The sequence below is a fragment of the Apteryx mantelli genome, chromosome 16, assembly GCF_036417845.1.
Source record: "Apteryx mantelli isolate bAptMan1 chromosome 16, bAptMan1.hap1, whole genome shotgun sequence".
Lineage (NCBI taxonomy): Eukaryota > Metazoa > Chordata > Aves > Apterygiformes > Apterygidae > Apteryx > Apteryx mantelli.
The window spans coordinates 978,710-994,837 of NC_089993.1; the positions used below are offsets into that span (position 1 = coordinate 978,710).

The 16,128-nt window shown below is 40.1% G+C and overlaps 1 protein-coding gene across 1 annotated transcript in view; it reads right to left on the reverse strand.

Annotated features, from left to right (window-relative positions):
• MAPK8IP3 (mitogen-activated protein kinase 8 interacting protein 3) overlaps positions 1–16,128 on the reverse strand; it is an 86,853-nt gene that overhangs the window by 69,917 nt on the left and 808 nt on the right. The window lies entirely within an intron of this gene.

A 16,128-nucleotide genomic window follows, 5' to 3' on the forward strand; every position in this document is an offset into this window, starting at 1 on the left:
ATTCCTTCAACAGCAACTATTCTCTTTGCACTCCAGTACAAAATACATATGTGATCAGCAAAAAGCCCTTCACAAGTCACAAAATGCATGGGGCAAAACCTGGCCCCAGAGGGGTTTTATACAAGCCTTTCTCTGCAGAAGGGCCTTAGCTAAAGACCACCCTGGTAAACCGTAGCCATGGCACCACAGTGGCCGAATCCAGGATACCTGTATAACATGCATTCTCCCCCAAAGGTATCAACGTTCGATCCTCTTTGTGAAACCCTGATACATTTTTAACCCATATAAAGAGACCCCAAACAGAAAATATGTCAGAAAATATGCAATGAATAAGTATAAATACTGATAATAGTCCAGGCCATCTCCATCTTGGCGGGATCTTAGTTACTGCAGACAACAAGATGCTATCTTGCATAAGCATTAATAAGATATAGTTCAAAAAAACCAACCAAACAAAAAAACCCCACTGTTATGGGTTTACCGACTAAACCAGTACACAATTAGCAGGACTCGGTCATAAATAATCAGCTGAAAAGAAGTTCAGTTACAACTTTGACATGACATGAAACAATTTTACACCCCTGACTACATCCCGCTTTTTATAACTTACAGACAATTACTATGTCAAACTTCATGCTTGTGTGAAATCTTATCTGGTACTTATCCCAGAACTTCGCAAACCACAATAACATTCCAAACTTCTGTTATCGCTCCCTGTGTGGGCTTCAAAGAAAGAAATATGTTCTGCGTTTTTGGTGTATTCTGCAATTAGGCAGTGATAGTCATGATATAAGAAGTCTCACACATTTTCATAGCAGAGCTTTGTCTAAGTTCAAAGCATTTTCAGAATACAATTTATGGTACACATCAGCCTAGGAACCAGGAAGTCTTTTTCACTTATGAAAGTATGATTACATTAATATTTCTGTACTGAGTATTTAAGATATATAACACTGATTCACACGAGGGTGCTTACACATGAATATGTACTTAATATGGAAAAACAAATGTATTTCATTCAAATGCATTTCCTTCCTTGGAGTTGTGAAATAATTTTAATTAACATAATCATGTTGTTATTAATTTTATTAATAGTATATTCTTCTAATTAGCTATAATTAATTTCCATCTCAGTCAATTCAAAAGCAGGATGGGGATCAGTTAATATCAGCAATAAAGCCAATAAGGCCATTTATTAGTAAAATGGTCAAAATATCATAGGAGAACTGAAAACAACCTCTTCCTCCTGCTTCCCATTTTTTTCTGACAGATTATAAAGACATTTTAACCATATTTTTAACCAAGTCTTTATGACTTACTAGCCAAGGACACACAGTACATACAGTCTCATGATGGAAAGATGCTCTGAGCTAAGCCCTATGCCTGAATCTTTGCTACTCTCGTCAAAGACAAATGTACTCTTGAAGGATCACGGCCATCTGCATAAAAACATACAACTCTAGTAAAAGTAAGATCTCCTTTACATCTGCAGAGACTCAAGATCAGATGTTTGCTACTGTTGATAAATTCAAGAATACATTAAGACAACTGTTACTTCATTCAGATACAGGTTACAGGTTAGTGTTTGAATGCCTTCTGTGAAATAAATTTCCTTGCTGTCAGTATATGCAAAGATTACAATCTCCTGTATTCTTGTTCCAAGGGATCTGAGCCTTTTTTCAAAAGGCAGGTAACTTTTCACTTACACTGCTCTCCTTACAGCAGGTCTGGTCCTACACATATTGTTATGCAGAGCCATGAGAGGCAGAGAGACTCTTCCATGCCCTTGACCCTGTTCCAGCTCTGTATGAGACAGCAAGGTTGCACTTCATGTACCCCTACGGCAACCCAGTGGCAATAACGATGATTATATTAATATAATTAATAACAATTTGGAACAAAAGATGCTGTGGAGTAAAGGAGGAGGGTACAAAAAGAAGGGATGGATTATTAGTGGAATTCTTCACAAGAGTCTTGTGAGCAATCTCATATTTTCATTGGTAAATATGGCTAAAAAAAGTAGGGGGTATGACTGTGAAGTGTTGCAGATCACCCACAACTGGGAGTTGCTCTCAGTACCATGGAGAATCAAAATAACATACAGGAAAAAGCAGATGATGTTGAAGACCAGAGTGACAGCAGAACTGAACAGTACAAATGCAAGGTCATGCATGTAGGGGCAAAAAATTCTGCTGTAATGAGAAGGCCTGAGAGGAAGGAGCCGATTACAGAATGATTACTTCATCAAACTCCAAGACGACGTGCTCATGGCCACATGCAACTGCAGTGTGGGGAAGGTAGGGAGGAGATGGACGAGCAGCCGCTCTCCTGCCAGCTGACATGCCACACAGGCTACACACTGCACTGGGCCGTGCTAATAAAGGGCGACAGCCCACAGATAAATCTTATCGCAATGACTTTGAAAAAGGCAACTTGACACTAGGATACTCCCAGGAGACAGAAAAGCATTCACGGCACTATACAAAGCACTGGTAAAATGTATCTGGAAAACAGCATCCTATTCCAGCCACACGCACAGGAATGATCAATCTGAACACCAGATGGGGCAAAGGGTTACTCAAATAATATGGGGATGGGAGCACCTGTAAGATGAGGCAAGGCTAGCAGCATGTCACCAGCTGTGTTCACAGAGACACAAATACCTGTGGGCCTAGAAGTCAGGTCACTGGGGAGCTGCAGCAGCACAGAGTTCAGCACAGGCCAATTCACCCTCCTTTCTTAGGCGAGGAAACTGAGAGAGCTTGGTTTGCATCACTTAGCAAGTGAAGACTGAGAAAGGACAGCACTGGTTTCTATTAATACACCAAAGACACAAATACTTGATAAAGGAAGAAGTTGCTGAGTTAAGGGCAATGCTGGCACAAGAACAAACCAGTAAAAACAGGTCACGAATAAAGACACTGGAATTTAGAAGAGGGTTACTTTCAGAAGAGCAAGAAGCAAGATATTTAACTAGTTTTACGACAAAGCTTGATAGATTATATAATGCAGTTGCCTGCAATTCAAAGGGACTGGACATGCTGACTCAGAAAGTCCCTTTCGGTATTATGTTCCTAGGTTTTTAATTAAGAGTGGGTGTCTTTCTAACAATGCTGGAGGCAAAACAGTTACAGATGTGGTGCAAGATGACCACATGAGATCCTATGCAGTAAGAAGTCAATAGGAATCAAGTCTAGAGGAAATCAAGTTAAATCAGGATGGTCCCTGATGCTGTAAAACAGCATATATCATAATATATATACACATGTATATTAAATATTTACAGTATCACATATCTGTGTGTGTATAAACAGATAAAATACAGAAAGAGAACATCAATAATGATGAATAATGGAACCAATATTCATGGAACAAATTTATTTTTAAAAATCAATCAATCAAAATTATGTATGGCTAATAATGTAAACTTTTCTTCATTTGTGAGGATTAAAAGTTAGCTCTGTAAACATGTACTTATATGTATTTCTGTATCTGCAATTACAGTGCAAATGATGTAGCAATTTCCACTTAACTCAGACTATACACTATGAAGTCATTTAGCTCAAGGAAGAGAAAGGAAACAAACCCTGGAGATAGGATTAGGTCAGGCCTGGCAAAACGCATGCAGTGTCCACCTCAAATAACTGTAATTACAAAGATGCTACAATTGCATCTAATGCTGTTAAAAAAGGTGGTTAGGATGCAAAATTGAATTAAACCACATAACTATCCTAAGAGGTGCTTAAATCATTGTTTTACGGATTAAAAAATGGCCACAAAGTGAGTAGTGCATTTTCCAAAGATCATACTGGAAGTCAGCAGTGGAGCAGATAGAGGCTTTTGCAGAGTGGGCAGCAGACTGGTGGGAACGGCAAAACAGATAGGGTCCTACTGCCTACTTGCCCATGATAGCACCCTGCACGATGACTACGGCACCTGCTGAAGCTGTTGCCACTGAGGAAGGAATGAAGCTGACGGCTATCACTAGAGGGACAACCCAACACCATGGCAAAGATCAGTGGGGAAGTCAATGGAATCTGTAATATGCTTGAAGTTAAACGCGTGCTATGTGTTTTATTGGATTGGGACCTACTGAGAGAGGATAATGAAAGAGAGCCGGGCACAGCCTGAGTAGGTGCATTGCAGACTCCCCCATACAGAATAACCACCATCAGCTCGATGCTCTGTCCTGTGCTTGAACGTGCTGCAGCACTTTGCCACTGCACCTCATTCCAAAACTCTTTCAGAGCAAAGGTCTCTAATTAGACTAACAAGCAGAAGAGTTTTCTGGAGGCAGAAGGCACCTAGTGTAGGCTATATACAAATCAATGGATAAAAATAACAACATTTTAGCTTAAATTGAATATGCTTTTAAAAATAAAATGCTCAGAGACTGAATGTGAAAGTATAATAACATCTGTTAAAGCTCAAGTATTACTATGTTCAAATCACAATTAAAAAAAAGCATTATTTCTCTAACAAAGTCATTTACCATTTTCTAATAAAATAAAAATACAATAAGCAGTATGACTAATATAATTTCTTAAGAGCATACACATAAATATTCTATTCCCTTATATTGCAATACATAGGGCTAAACTGCATAGAACCAATGTGAAAAAAACTTTCTTTAAGAGGCTACAGAAAAACACAAAGTGATAAATAGAATAAAACAGATTATTTAGAGTGGTAGACCTCTATTGAAATAATTAAAATCAGTTACTGGTACTTATTTTGAATCATCACGATGTATTAAGGATCAAATTGATTTCAAGCTCAAATTAATATACCCAATAGAACTTAAAAAATGAAGCTTCCTATGGTGAAAAGCTACTGAGCCGTGTACTTTTTATGTGGCTGTAACTGAAGAAGAGAATTATTTGTGCGAGAAGAGTCTATTAAGCATTACAGGAATATGAAGAAGCTGCCACAGACATCCTTCACCATCTATTTCTCTTAACACTTTTTTCATCCTTATTCCATGAACCTCTTATTCATCCTCAAGGAAAGGATGTTTCTAGCAGAAGAACTATAATATGTGTCATACTGTACTGTACTGCACCTTCATGTTTTAAAGTCTAAAAGAAAAAAAAAATTGTAATCTCTCAGATCTTTGTAAGAAATAATCCTGAGGTGTCTCAGAGCTGCATGGCACTTTGACCAATCTAGCAATACTTCTCTTCTGAAATACTCAGCAGATGTACCTATCCACTTCTGCTATAGTATCTTGACATAATACAATATTTCAGCTTCCACAGCAGGGTTTTAAGATCAGAATGTAACTAGAGATATCACTACCTTATTTGCTAGCAGATGAGTATTAGAACTAGGCTACATAAGCTCAAATCTAGACCATTTAGAGAAGGACAAGAGAAATACTCCACTGCATCCAATATAAATTAGAGGATATTTCACTAACAAAAAAATCCATTCCACAAGATTCTAGGAAGAACATTAAAGCTTAGCAATGATTGATGCAGTGAAATGGGAAGGCAGACCCAGACCCAGACAGTGGCAGTCAATCATCACCACGAAATATAAAACTCCTTAAGATCTAGTATGAAAAATGTTACTTAATTTATCAATTCTTTCAAAACACGTCTTAGCTCTGAAACTACTCACTCCGCATGATTTTAGCTCTGATGCTCTAAAACACAATCTGCACAGTTTCCTAAGTAACACTGGAAGAGACCATGTGCCGTGAGTGAACCAAATTAAATGCTGAGAGCACCAGATTCTTCTTTATTTTACCACCACAGGCAGTTCTGCAATGAACACCACAAACTCTTCAAATCCACTCCTCATCCTATTGAGGTTTCTCCTGAAAACAGATACCTCAAAAACAAAAGGGGAAGATCCAGAACCCGCTATATGAGATGTGCCAAGTTAGTAACCAGCCATTTTCACTGTCTTCTGGTCCTCCTCTCTGTGCACACAGACATGCATGTCAGCACACAACACACACTTCTTTTTGCTTTGGCTGAGATGCACTGAATTTAGATTGCATACTCTTTAAACACGTGTGTCCTAGTGTCCTATTTTCTGCACGACACAACATATTTTACAATGATTAATATACGAATAATAAAAAATAGTGGATTTTGTTTTAGCTCAACAAACATTTGGTTTTTTTTCCAGAGCTATGACTGATTGTTGAAAGAGAACTCTAAAATATTCTGAAATAACACCTCTCTCTGTAGTGGGAAAGGTAAGGTATTTATCCATAAATGAGTTGTTCTGAATATGCTGTACATAAGCTGGAGCCCTTTCAGTCTTTAACCACAGAATCCCAGAACTAAAAATTTCAGAAAGATTCTGAGAAAGAGACAAAGCTGTTAATGTGCACCTGTCAACACACCTTGAAAAAACACGATCGCTGAGAGGTAACTTTCTTTTCCGATTTCCAGAGCTTGTCCCTACGTAGATTGCCACTGAACAAGATCCCAGGATGTTCTGCACCATAAGGGTCAGCTGCAACCACCCACCTCTGCCTCCACGAAGGCACCATGACTGATAAAAGCACAGCTAGAGCTCTAGATGGTCACTTGACAACTATCCTAAGTGGGGACAATCCTCAGCAGGGCAACTCTGATGGAGCCAGATACCTCCAGAGGCACCAGCTTCCCCCAGCAGTCTCGTAACAGGGCTTTCTATCATCCATTATCCAATTTAATCGTCTTGTCTTTGTGTGTTTGACCTGTTCATATCCCCCTAGTCGGGACACCTAACAGACCTGGGAGATGGGGGGGGGGGGGGGGGGGGGACACACCAAAATGACAAACTCCTCTTAATATGCAGAGTGTGCAAAGATGCTTCAGTCCAGTATGTCGAAGTTCCCTCCCCTAAACAGATTAGTTAATTTTCTGGTTTTAAATTAGATTCTAGAAGTATCTTTTGGGAGAAACCTGGAATGTGTCGGACAGGAAACCCTTTCCACAAAAAACATCACATGGGGAAGAAGAGCTATATGGATTCAAATCTCACTCATCCTCCAAATGAGTATTATTGAAGCAACCAGAAAATTCCCCTTCGCAGACAGCTAGAGGAGCTGCAGTCCATCAGCAGTTCAATGGTGGGCTCTACGTCATCAGCTCAGCTCCGGGCCCACTGAGGAGCAGGGTCCCTTGCCTCGGCCAGGGCTTCTGGGAATTTGAGGGCAATCATTCTGACAACACTGGGGAACCTTGCACCAGTGAGAGGAACACAAGTGAGAAAGCTAAGAGAAAGACAGGATACCCTTAGATCCAGTAAATAATTCAGGATGACCAGGACTGACATGTGAACAGGAGAGACAAACATGATAGAAAACTGGTTCATTTTGCCAAGCCTCTTCTCATACTGATAACTCCCACAGCCCCTTTCCAGGGGATGAACAGGCTTGTTCTAGCAGTGAGAAGCAACTAGCATTCATGCCACGAAGTGGAGTGCGTTGAGGTTGTGATGGCCAAGCCCCAGATAGAAAGGGAAAGAAAAACAGAGTCTAAAACTGTCTTTCCCAGACCTAGATGAGCATCACATCCTGCCTGGAGCAGGAGAGAGAGGGGCAGACAGCAGCAGCTTTCCATGACCAGTGGAGACTATCTCCTCAGCCAGCTCAGGAACAAAAGACCTAACACTTCTGTTGACATCCGAAGTAAAGGAGTCCACCCTGACAAGTAAGAACAGCTCTCAGGACATCATTCTGGACCTCATACTTGTAGCCCAAAAGCCTACAAAGTAACTGCAGACAAACATCAATGCACCAATTTTGAAAGCTAACCACCTCCTGACAGAGAGGAAGGAATTTCATATCACCTTGTTTGTTCACATGATATGAAGCAATGGTAGTACTTGCCAGGAACTATGCATGGCTTCGCTGGACATGCAGAAAAATAGCTGATTAGCTGTCAATTTTCCCGCCATCAATGTGCAATCTCAAGCTGACTGCTATATCTAATTGAAAGACTGGCCTCCCTAGCCTAGAACGGAAATCACTGACAATCGAGAAGTGGACAGATGAAATGACAACCCTACACATATTCATTCGTTCTCACACAGCAGTAAGGAAGAGCTGCAAAGGAGAGCACAGGCTGAAATCCAGCCTACAAGGCTCACAGGTGCATTGTGACAAAAAAAGTTATTTTGGTACACATGGTGCAGTCACTTAGAAATGCCAAGCAGGTTCCCACCGTGGTAGTCAGGAGAGGATCCAGCTGGCTGCTCAGACTTCGCTCCAGTCCTGAGCAGGCACCATCTGAGCAGTGCTGCCCCAGTGAACTCTGGGACCAGGCAGGAGTTAGCAGCATTAAACAGTAAAGGAGAAGTGGAACAGGAATAGAACAGGTCCTCTTGTCTAGGACATTCGATGGTTTCTTGTCAGTGTCCTGAAAGGATCTAGGCTGTTCAGTCTCGTCAGGGGCAGCCATGAAAACCTACGACAACGGAGCAGGATGACAGTATAAAAGCTCCATGCCAGAGCAACCATCCGATAGCTCTTCTCTCTCTTCCCGAGGCGAGAAAAGAGAAAGTAGGAATTTGTCAGAGTGTGTTTCCTTGATGAAACTTTGCATCATTCTCAGAAAAGTACTACCTCTGCTGTTGTGGCTTAGTGAAGACCAGCTAGTGAATTTTTTTTTTCCTTTTCAAACTTCACTTGTCAATGTTATTTAAATTCATCTGCAATGGTAGTACAGTGAGAAGTCTGAATCTTCTCAGACCTTGACTTTTCTCTGATTCTACTTCCCGAAATCCAAATGCTAAGATCTGCCTTTATATACATAGCATGCCCCTAAAACATCTCTGAAAAATCCACTTGCTGAGCCACGAACAGAAAGCGACCATGAAGCAGACTGCTTAATTTCATCAAGAGAAAAAAACATCCCATCAAAGTATACTTGGGGATTATAGTTTGGCTTATGTAGGTAAGCCTGTTGTGGGGAAACCTGACCATTGCCTCAGGTAACTAACATCTGGAAAATTATTTTGCATTGCTCTTTAAATTAAAATTGATCTGAGCAAACGATATGAGTTATTATTTTCTTTCAAGGTAATTTTTAATAACACACTGCTATTTATGAATATTAATAAACTGCCATAAGCATGAGCGACAAAGAGGATTTGTATGAAGGATCTATGTTTGGATAGAGATTTTTCCTCCAAGAATAGCAAAAATCATGTAAGATTACCAGAGGGTAATGTCCTCAGATTGATGGGCATTACATTTTGAAAGCTTGATTGCTCATAAGGAAGCAATTCAGAAACGCTCATCATATGGTCAGTTTCTATGGCTTGTCACAAACCTATTTTGTTAGCTTTAAGTTAATAAAACTGGTGAACTTAGAGTCTTCTAAGTTATTTTGCTTAATAAGTGTAAATTTCCTACAATTTATTAGAAAAGTTCAGAATACCTAATTAGGTGTTTATACCAAGTGGCTTTCCCACAACTGTTTGTCAAACACCAGCATCTCTAATATGCTAAAAAGAGAAGTCTATACAGTTTTTATATAGACAAAATATCTGCACACAAACTTTTTATGGGGAGATGATCAAAAGAGTAGAAGGAAGGACACCCTTCTACATCTACGAGAGCATTTTCAGTTCTGCCTAACCCCAAAGCATTCTATCTTGTGTTTTAACTTTTAGTCTGAATTTGATTTGCTTGATACTTATATAGCTCATCCAATATAATATTCATTCACCCACAAACTAAAGAACAGACTTTGTTTTTTTTTTTCCTCAGGTTGCAGAATAAATAATTTGATTCATAGCGACATTTTTTTTTGCTCACATGCCTCTGTGGGCAAACCGTTATTCCTAAGTCCTTTGGTACCCCTAGGTCAGACCAGCTTGGTTTCTCACTAGCTGAAAGACACATCTCTTCCACATCTCCCTGCATCACAAAACCAGAGCTGACTAGTATGTCACTGAGAAAGATTCAGTGGGAGACAAGTCCCAGGAATAGACCAGCACAGTCTGTATTTTTCAAGCTGCTGCACTGCCGTCAGGCTGGTTTTAATTGCTATGTTGTTTCAGATACAAACTCTATCAAGTGTCTACCCATTTTATAATTTCTGATGATGTGGTGCACAAACAAGGATGTAAATAAAAAAGGCCAGACTGCCTTTCTTAATACTAAAATCATCCTGTGGGAGAAGAAAAAAGTGGCTTCTGCTCTTGCACCTTTGCAGATGGTCTTTTGCCTCATGCCATACTGAGAGAAGAGAGGAGCAGAAAAGGAAGCAAATTAAAACTACAGCAAATAGTTCTTAAACTTGAAGAAGCAGTTCTGAACCCCCACATGTGACTAGAGAAAAGACATCATTTACTTATTTCCCAGTGAATGACCCTACTTCATCTTAGGGGAAAGGAATTATTTTTACCATTATTATTTGTATTAACATTGAGTCTAGCCCTGGACCAGGATACACACAATGAAAAGTTGTTTTACAGTTTTAATTACTTTTATTGGTGCAATTTTCCATACAGAAAGTTCTGTTCATAGTCAAAGTATTACCATCTTTAACACAGTGGACAAGCTAATTATGGGCCAAAGGAGTGACTTAGTTTGTCACTGCTGGTAAGGATGGCTACTATGTTTATTTTACCATTTAAGAAAGAAAGAAGAAAATGAGAACTGTTATAACCAGTGCTTGCCTCCTTAGGTATGAATTTGAAACATGAGTTTCTCCAGAACATTTTTTGTTATTGTTTATTTTTTTTAATATATCAAGTTAATTTTTATCATCTTCAGTGTGGTGTTTTAATCATAATTTGCAGTATTATTATCAACTCTGAACCATATTCAAGTGATATCCCTGAAAAAAGACATAGCAGAAAAATGGGAAAAGGTAATTAATGCTCCAGTGATTTAAAGTTTTTCTCTCCCAGAAGAGATGTGATTGCTTTACAGACACATGTTGTTTTTAATGTTGCTTTTTAACTTCTGAAAATTTGAAGGGATATATTTTGGAACCTTACAGCAAGTAAGGAGGAAAGTCTCATAAATGAGAAATCTGACAGTTGCACACTCAGTAGAAAAAATAATCATCAGAAATATCACGGTATTTTCCAAGAAAATGAAGAATCTCATATTTTTTTCAGGATCAACAGCTCTTGTAAATCAAGATTATTGCTTTCAAATTTTTTTTTTGGTAAGTTGGAAGAACCCTTTAATAATTACACAGACTGTGTCGCTCATTCTTTTAGGGAAATCCGATGCTGCCTACGGACATCAGGAATGGGAGAACAGGGGTCTGAAGAATATACAGACAGATCTTGTACACAGACAGTTGTTAACTAAGCCTGCATTGCCATGATTGCCAGCTACTCTTAAACAGACACAGTGGAAAGGACCCACCTGAAAGGCAAAGCCTTTCTTTATCTGGTATCTGCTATTCCTGCATGTTTTTCTCCTTTGATGGTATGAGATCACCATCAAGCTGCAGAAATTCCCATCAATCAGCTATTTGTGAGGTCAGATTTCCAAGTGGCAAAAGAGAAAGCGCCTTCCCAGACTGTAATTTCACAGGGATAGAAAAGACAAAGCAGAAAAGGGAAAAGTGTCCACAGTGGAGAAGAGCAGACATTTGAGCACAAAGCATTACTTTTACAACCTTTCCTCACCATCTCATTAAACGGTATTTGTGTAAGAGGGAGAGACACTATCCAAAGTATCCCTTAACGAACTGGGGAGGCCAGATTTTTAAAGGACTTTATGTTTAAGATGCAGATAGGAGATAGTGCCAACCTGCTTAAGTTTTCTTTAGGTACCTTAAGCCACATGGAAATTTGTAACAACTACAATCCTACCATCTCACAAAAGGATGGTTTCTTCCCAAAGCATTGCCCACAGATCTCCAAACAAAACCCTAGAGGCAAATTGTTTAAACTGCAAAATAGCAATGGGAACAGCGAGCCATAATGGGGAAGTGATGGCCACGGCAACATGCTTTCAGAAGACAGAGATGTTGCTGTTTTGCAGAACCGGGAAAGGATGGCACCCGTGTACCTAGAGAAAAGGAGTCCCACAGTGGCAATGCCAGCAAAGGCGCATCCATTTCAGAAAAGTACCCAGAGCACAGATACGTACGCAGAGAAACCTCGAAGATGAACTCTCAAAGACAGCCTACCGGGAACTTCACAGTGCTGCAGCAAAAACTACATCACTGTGCTACCAGAGAAGCACATGTCACATCCCCAGCCAACTTGGAGCAGCACTGCCCCATCTCTCAAGTCAGTTCTGACAGGGCTTTGGAGACACATCCATCCTCATAGTTTGGAAGACTACATTATAGGGCAACACACCAGTGCCTCAATTCTCCACAGGGATTTCAACCTTGTCCCTAGAGCTGAACAGGGAAGCCCAAACTAACTCGGATGTAGGTAGTGTTAACAAAACCTTTCTACTCCTCAGGCTTGGAAACAGATCTACTATCACAGACAGAACAGCCATTATTTAGAATAGTCACATTTACTGAGATAGAGGTTTCTTTAGCCATTTTCCAATGGAGGTTGCTTCTAGGCATTAGATTGCCTCAGTGTAGAATGCTAAGCACAAAAGCCTTTCGGTAACCAGTATAAAGAACTTAATTTTATGCCATATGTATATGTATGTTAAATGAACATTCAGTTTAAAACTTCTAATGAGCATTAAGTGATGTTGCAAGTCATCGATCAGTTGTAGATTTTATCTCGCCATTAATGCACTTTGGCTTCTCTGGACAGTCACTATCCTTCCCTTGTGATAATTAAATTTCACTGTAAGTGGCTGTCATATTACAAGAGGCCAGGGGCCAGCTCCACACCTGGAGATCTGCATTGGTCTTCTGACTTCCAAAGAGCGATTCTAATGCACATCGATTGATTCTGTGCTTCTGTTTTCATAGTCTGCAAAAGCTTTTAAACACATTTATACTTGCACACTAATCTTAGCATTAGGGCCCAAACATGACTGACTCTCTTCAGAAACGGGTAGTTAAGGCATGTACGTGTCCAAATTTAGTAGTGGTGGTTTTCTTCAAGAGCAGAAAAAGAATCCAGAAGATTAGAAAAGCAGCTTACATAAAATAAGTGGTTAACACTAACAGTGGACCAAATAAAGCTTGTTTTTTTCCGTAGGGATTTTTGACTGGTGTTCCTAGCCCTTTTCTCATCCTGCCACAACAACCCTACCCCCCCCATGCTCCTTCCGAGTAGTCAGGAGGACCTCGGGAGGACCACCTGACAGAGCAATCACATAAGCTTCATTTCCTTAACGGATCAAGCTAAAAACAACAAATAAATACCATGCATTACCATACAATACTTCAAATACCATGCATGAAATAATTACCATACATTCATACGTAGTATGAAACAAATGGAAGAAAATGAAAACACTGAAAATTTGGTGTAATCCCACATCCCCAACAGCTTGGAGGTCAAGGAAAACTGAAACGCTGTGTACTAAACCCCAAACTCACAGGGACTGACAGCACTGCCTCATTTCAATCAACTTCTATTTTCAGTCTATTTGCCTAGGTGCTTCTTCTGTCTTATTTTAGGACAAGTGGAAAATATTGAGTCACTCTGCAGTCAAAGCATTCAGAAAATAAAGTGCTATTTATCTTTTAAAACAACGCTTGCCAGAAGCTAATCTATACAATCCTCTTAAAGAAAGAGGCAGAAACATACTGAGAGGGAAACCTTCCCTTTAGAGGATTTAGTGAAAGCAAAATGAGAGTTGTTAATAGCAGCCCTAATTTAACAAAACATACCTAGAGAAACCTGTTTGGGCACAAACAATTTCTTCATAAACAGGTAACAGCAAGATTTATTGGTTCTGCAGTAGTGATTAACAAGAGAATACAATGCACCTTTTAATGCCACAGAACAATGCCCACTTGTGGGTTTAGCTAATTTTAAATTAATAAACTAATATAAAGTAATGAGAAGTTGGGGCCTTTTGACAATATTATACAGAAAAGATCTGTTTTTCATCTTCAACTCCCAACATCTCTATGTCACTGTGATTCTTATAATTAGGAGTAATATACAGAGAGAAGTCACGACTGGGATTAAATCCAGTTCCCAAAGGAGGATCCTCCCATTTAAAGTGGCAAAGCAGGGACTCCAGCTAAGGCACAGCATACAAAGCTGAACCCTGCATGAGGGAGTGGGATGGACTTTCCCTGGTTACTATGGGCACTGCTACATAACAGCAATGCACAGGCTGGTGTGAAAACTGGGGTTTTTTTTATTTATTTATTTTTGTTTGGTTTGCGATTAATTCATGGAAAGCAGAATTCTCTGTAATACATACAGATTTTCACCTCCATAACTCATGTAATTTATCACACAATAAGCATCATATGGAAAACAGGTGCAGAGAAATGATGTATTTTTTGTTATATGCAAAGGGAAGTAACAGCAGTATATGCCATATATGACCTTTCAATAGGGATTGTGTGGAGGGAAAATATTCATTCACTCTCAAAAAAAGCATGTTTTCTATTTCTACAAATACTGCACTTTCGAAAATTTTGGTTTCTCAGAAACTACAAAATATTGGCTCTATGCAAGGTTTAATAAGTAAAGTCTCATGTACTCAGAATCATTTTTAAATCTCTATAAGCATAAGAATTTTAAAAAAGTAGTTATTAGTCCATTGATAAATAACTAAAATTTAGGATTAAAAATTTAATTGACTGGCTCTAGCTTTCAGTATTCAGTAATAGATCATGAGTATCCTCCTCATGTTTAAGTTCAGAAGATTCTTGTATACGATTATTAAGAAACAAGAACACTGGTGAAATGTTTTATGGTGCTTTACATTCTTCTTGAATTCAAAATCTATTTCATTAATTACTGCTTATCAAATCAGAATTTGACCCTTAGAAAGACTAATTAAGTCTAAAAGTAGTCATCTTAGTCTTCTGCTCTTTCCTAGTCTAAAAGATGGCCAAAAGAAACATGATGACTTCAGGTTAAAAAACACTTTTTAAGTAATCATGTAAAGACATGAGGATGATGTGGCAGGTGATGAACTTTTTCCACCATCAATCCTTAATCCCAGTTCATGGACTGTTACTTCAGGAGGTCACAGAGCAAACCTTGTGATTCACAGACCTCATTTATAGCTGAAAAAATGCTCTTGATTTCAGCAGGGACAGCAGCAAATGTAGCAAGCAGACAGAAAAGAAGTTACCTCCCTTCTCTCATTTGGCTATTGCCATGTCTCAGTAACCCAAGGATTCTGCTTTCCTTCCATCAGAGGGAATTGTTTGTCTTATGATCCACTTTCAAATTCCCCCTTCAGCTGAGCAGCAATGCTCTCTGGCACAGCTTACATGAAAGCAGAGCCGTACCCCCGGAAACTGCTGGCTCTAACTTGAAAAATTATGTTATTAAGGTTCAAGTTGCAGGCTTGGTAAAAATAAGATTCAAAAAAATCAAATGGCAAACTCTATAAAGGTTATTTTTTGCTCCAAACGAACCGCTCACTGTTGAGATTTAAAAAGCTCTACTGCTGCACCAGACCACTATAGGGAAACTGGCCACCATTCCCAAGGCAGGTTAAGTGCAGGGCAGAAAGTAAACAAGATCTTTAAAGTATGTTTTTTGACCACAAACTAGCACAAATTTCAAGTGGTCTGTGTTTCTGGTTGGTATTCTAAGCTAAATTCTACAAATTCACAGAATCGCAGCTCTTTTTTGTTCAATTTTTTCTTTCCTCCTTTTAAATGGGCAAAGCCAGCTGCAGCAGCATCTGCCGACTTGGCTTTAGGCATCCGGCGATGCGCGAGAAACCGATCCTGTGCGTAGGGGCAATAAAGTGCAAGTCTTGGGAGCAAGCGAGATGGCCATTTTCTCATTGATCTTCCCCCAGCGAAGAAAGGGAAAGTCCCCAGGACGCGTCTGCAGGGAGCAAGCGGGACGCGAAGAGGACGCGGGGGCAGCGGCGTGCCCAAGCGCCGCCGGGAGCCGCCCGAGAGCACAGGGCCCGCGCTGCGGCGCGCAGCAGGCCGCGGGGGCCGGCGGCGAGGCGCGGCGCGGCCGCCGCAGCGCGGGCAGCTGCTCTTCTAGAAGGATGCTGGGGCTCCGCTCCGCTCCCCCCCGAGTTCCCCGCGCACCGCCCCGCACTCGCCGCTCCCGCCGGCTGCCACAGGCCTG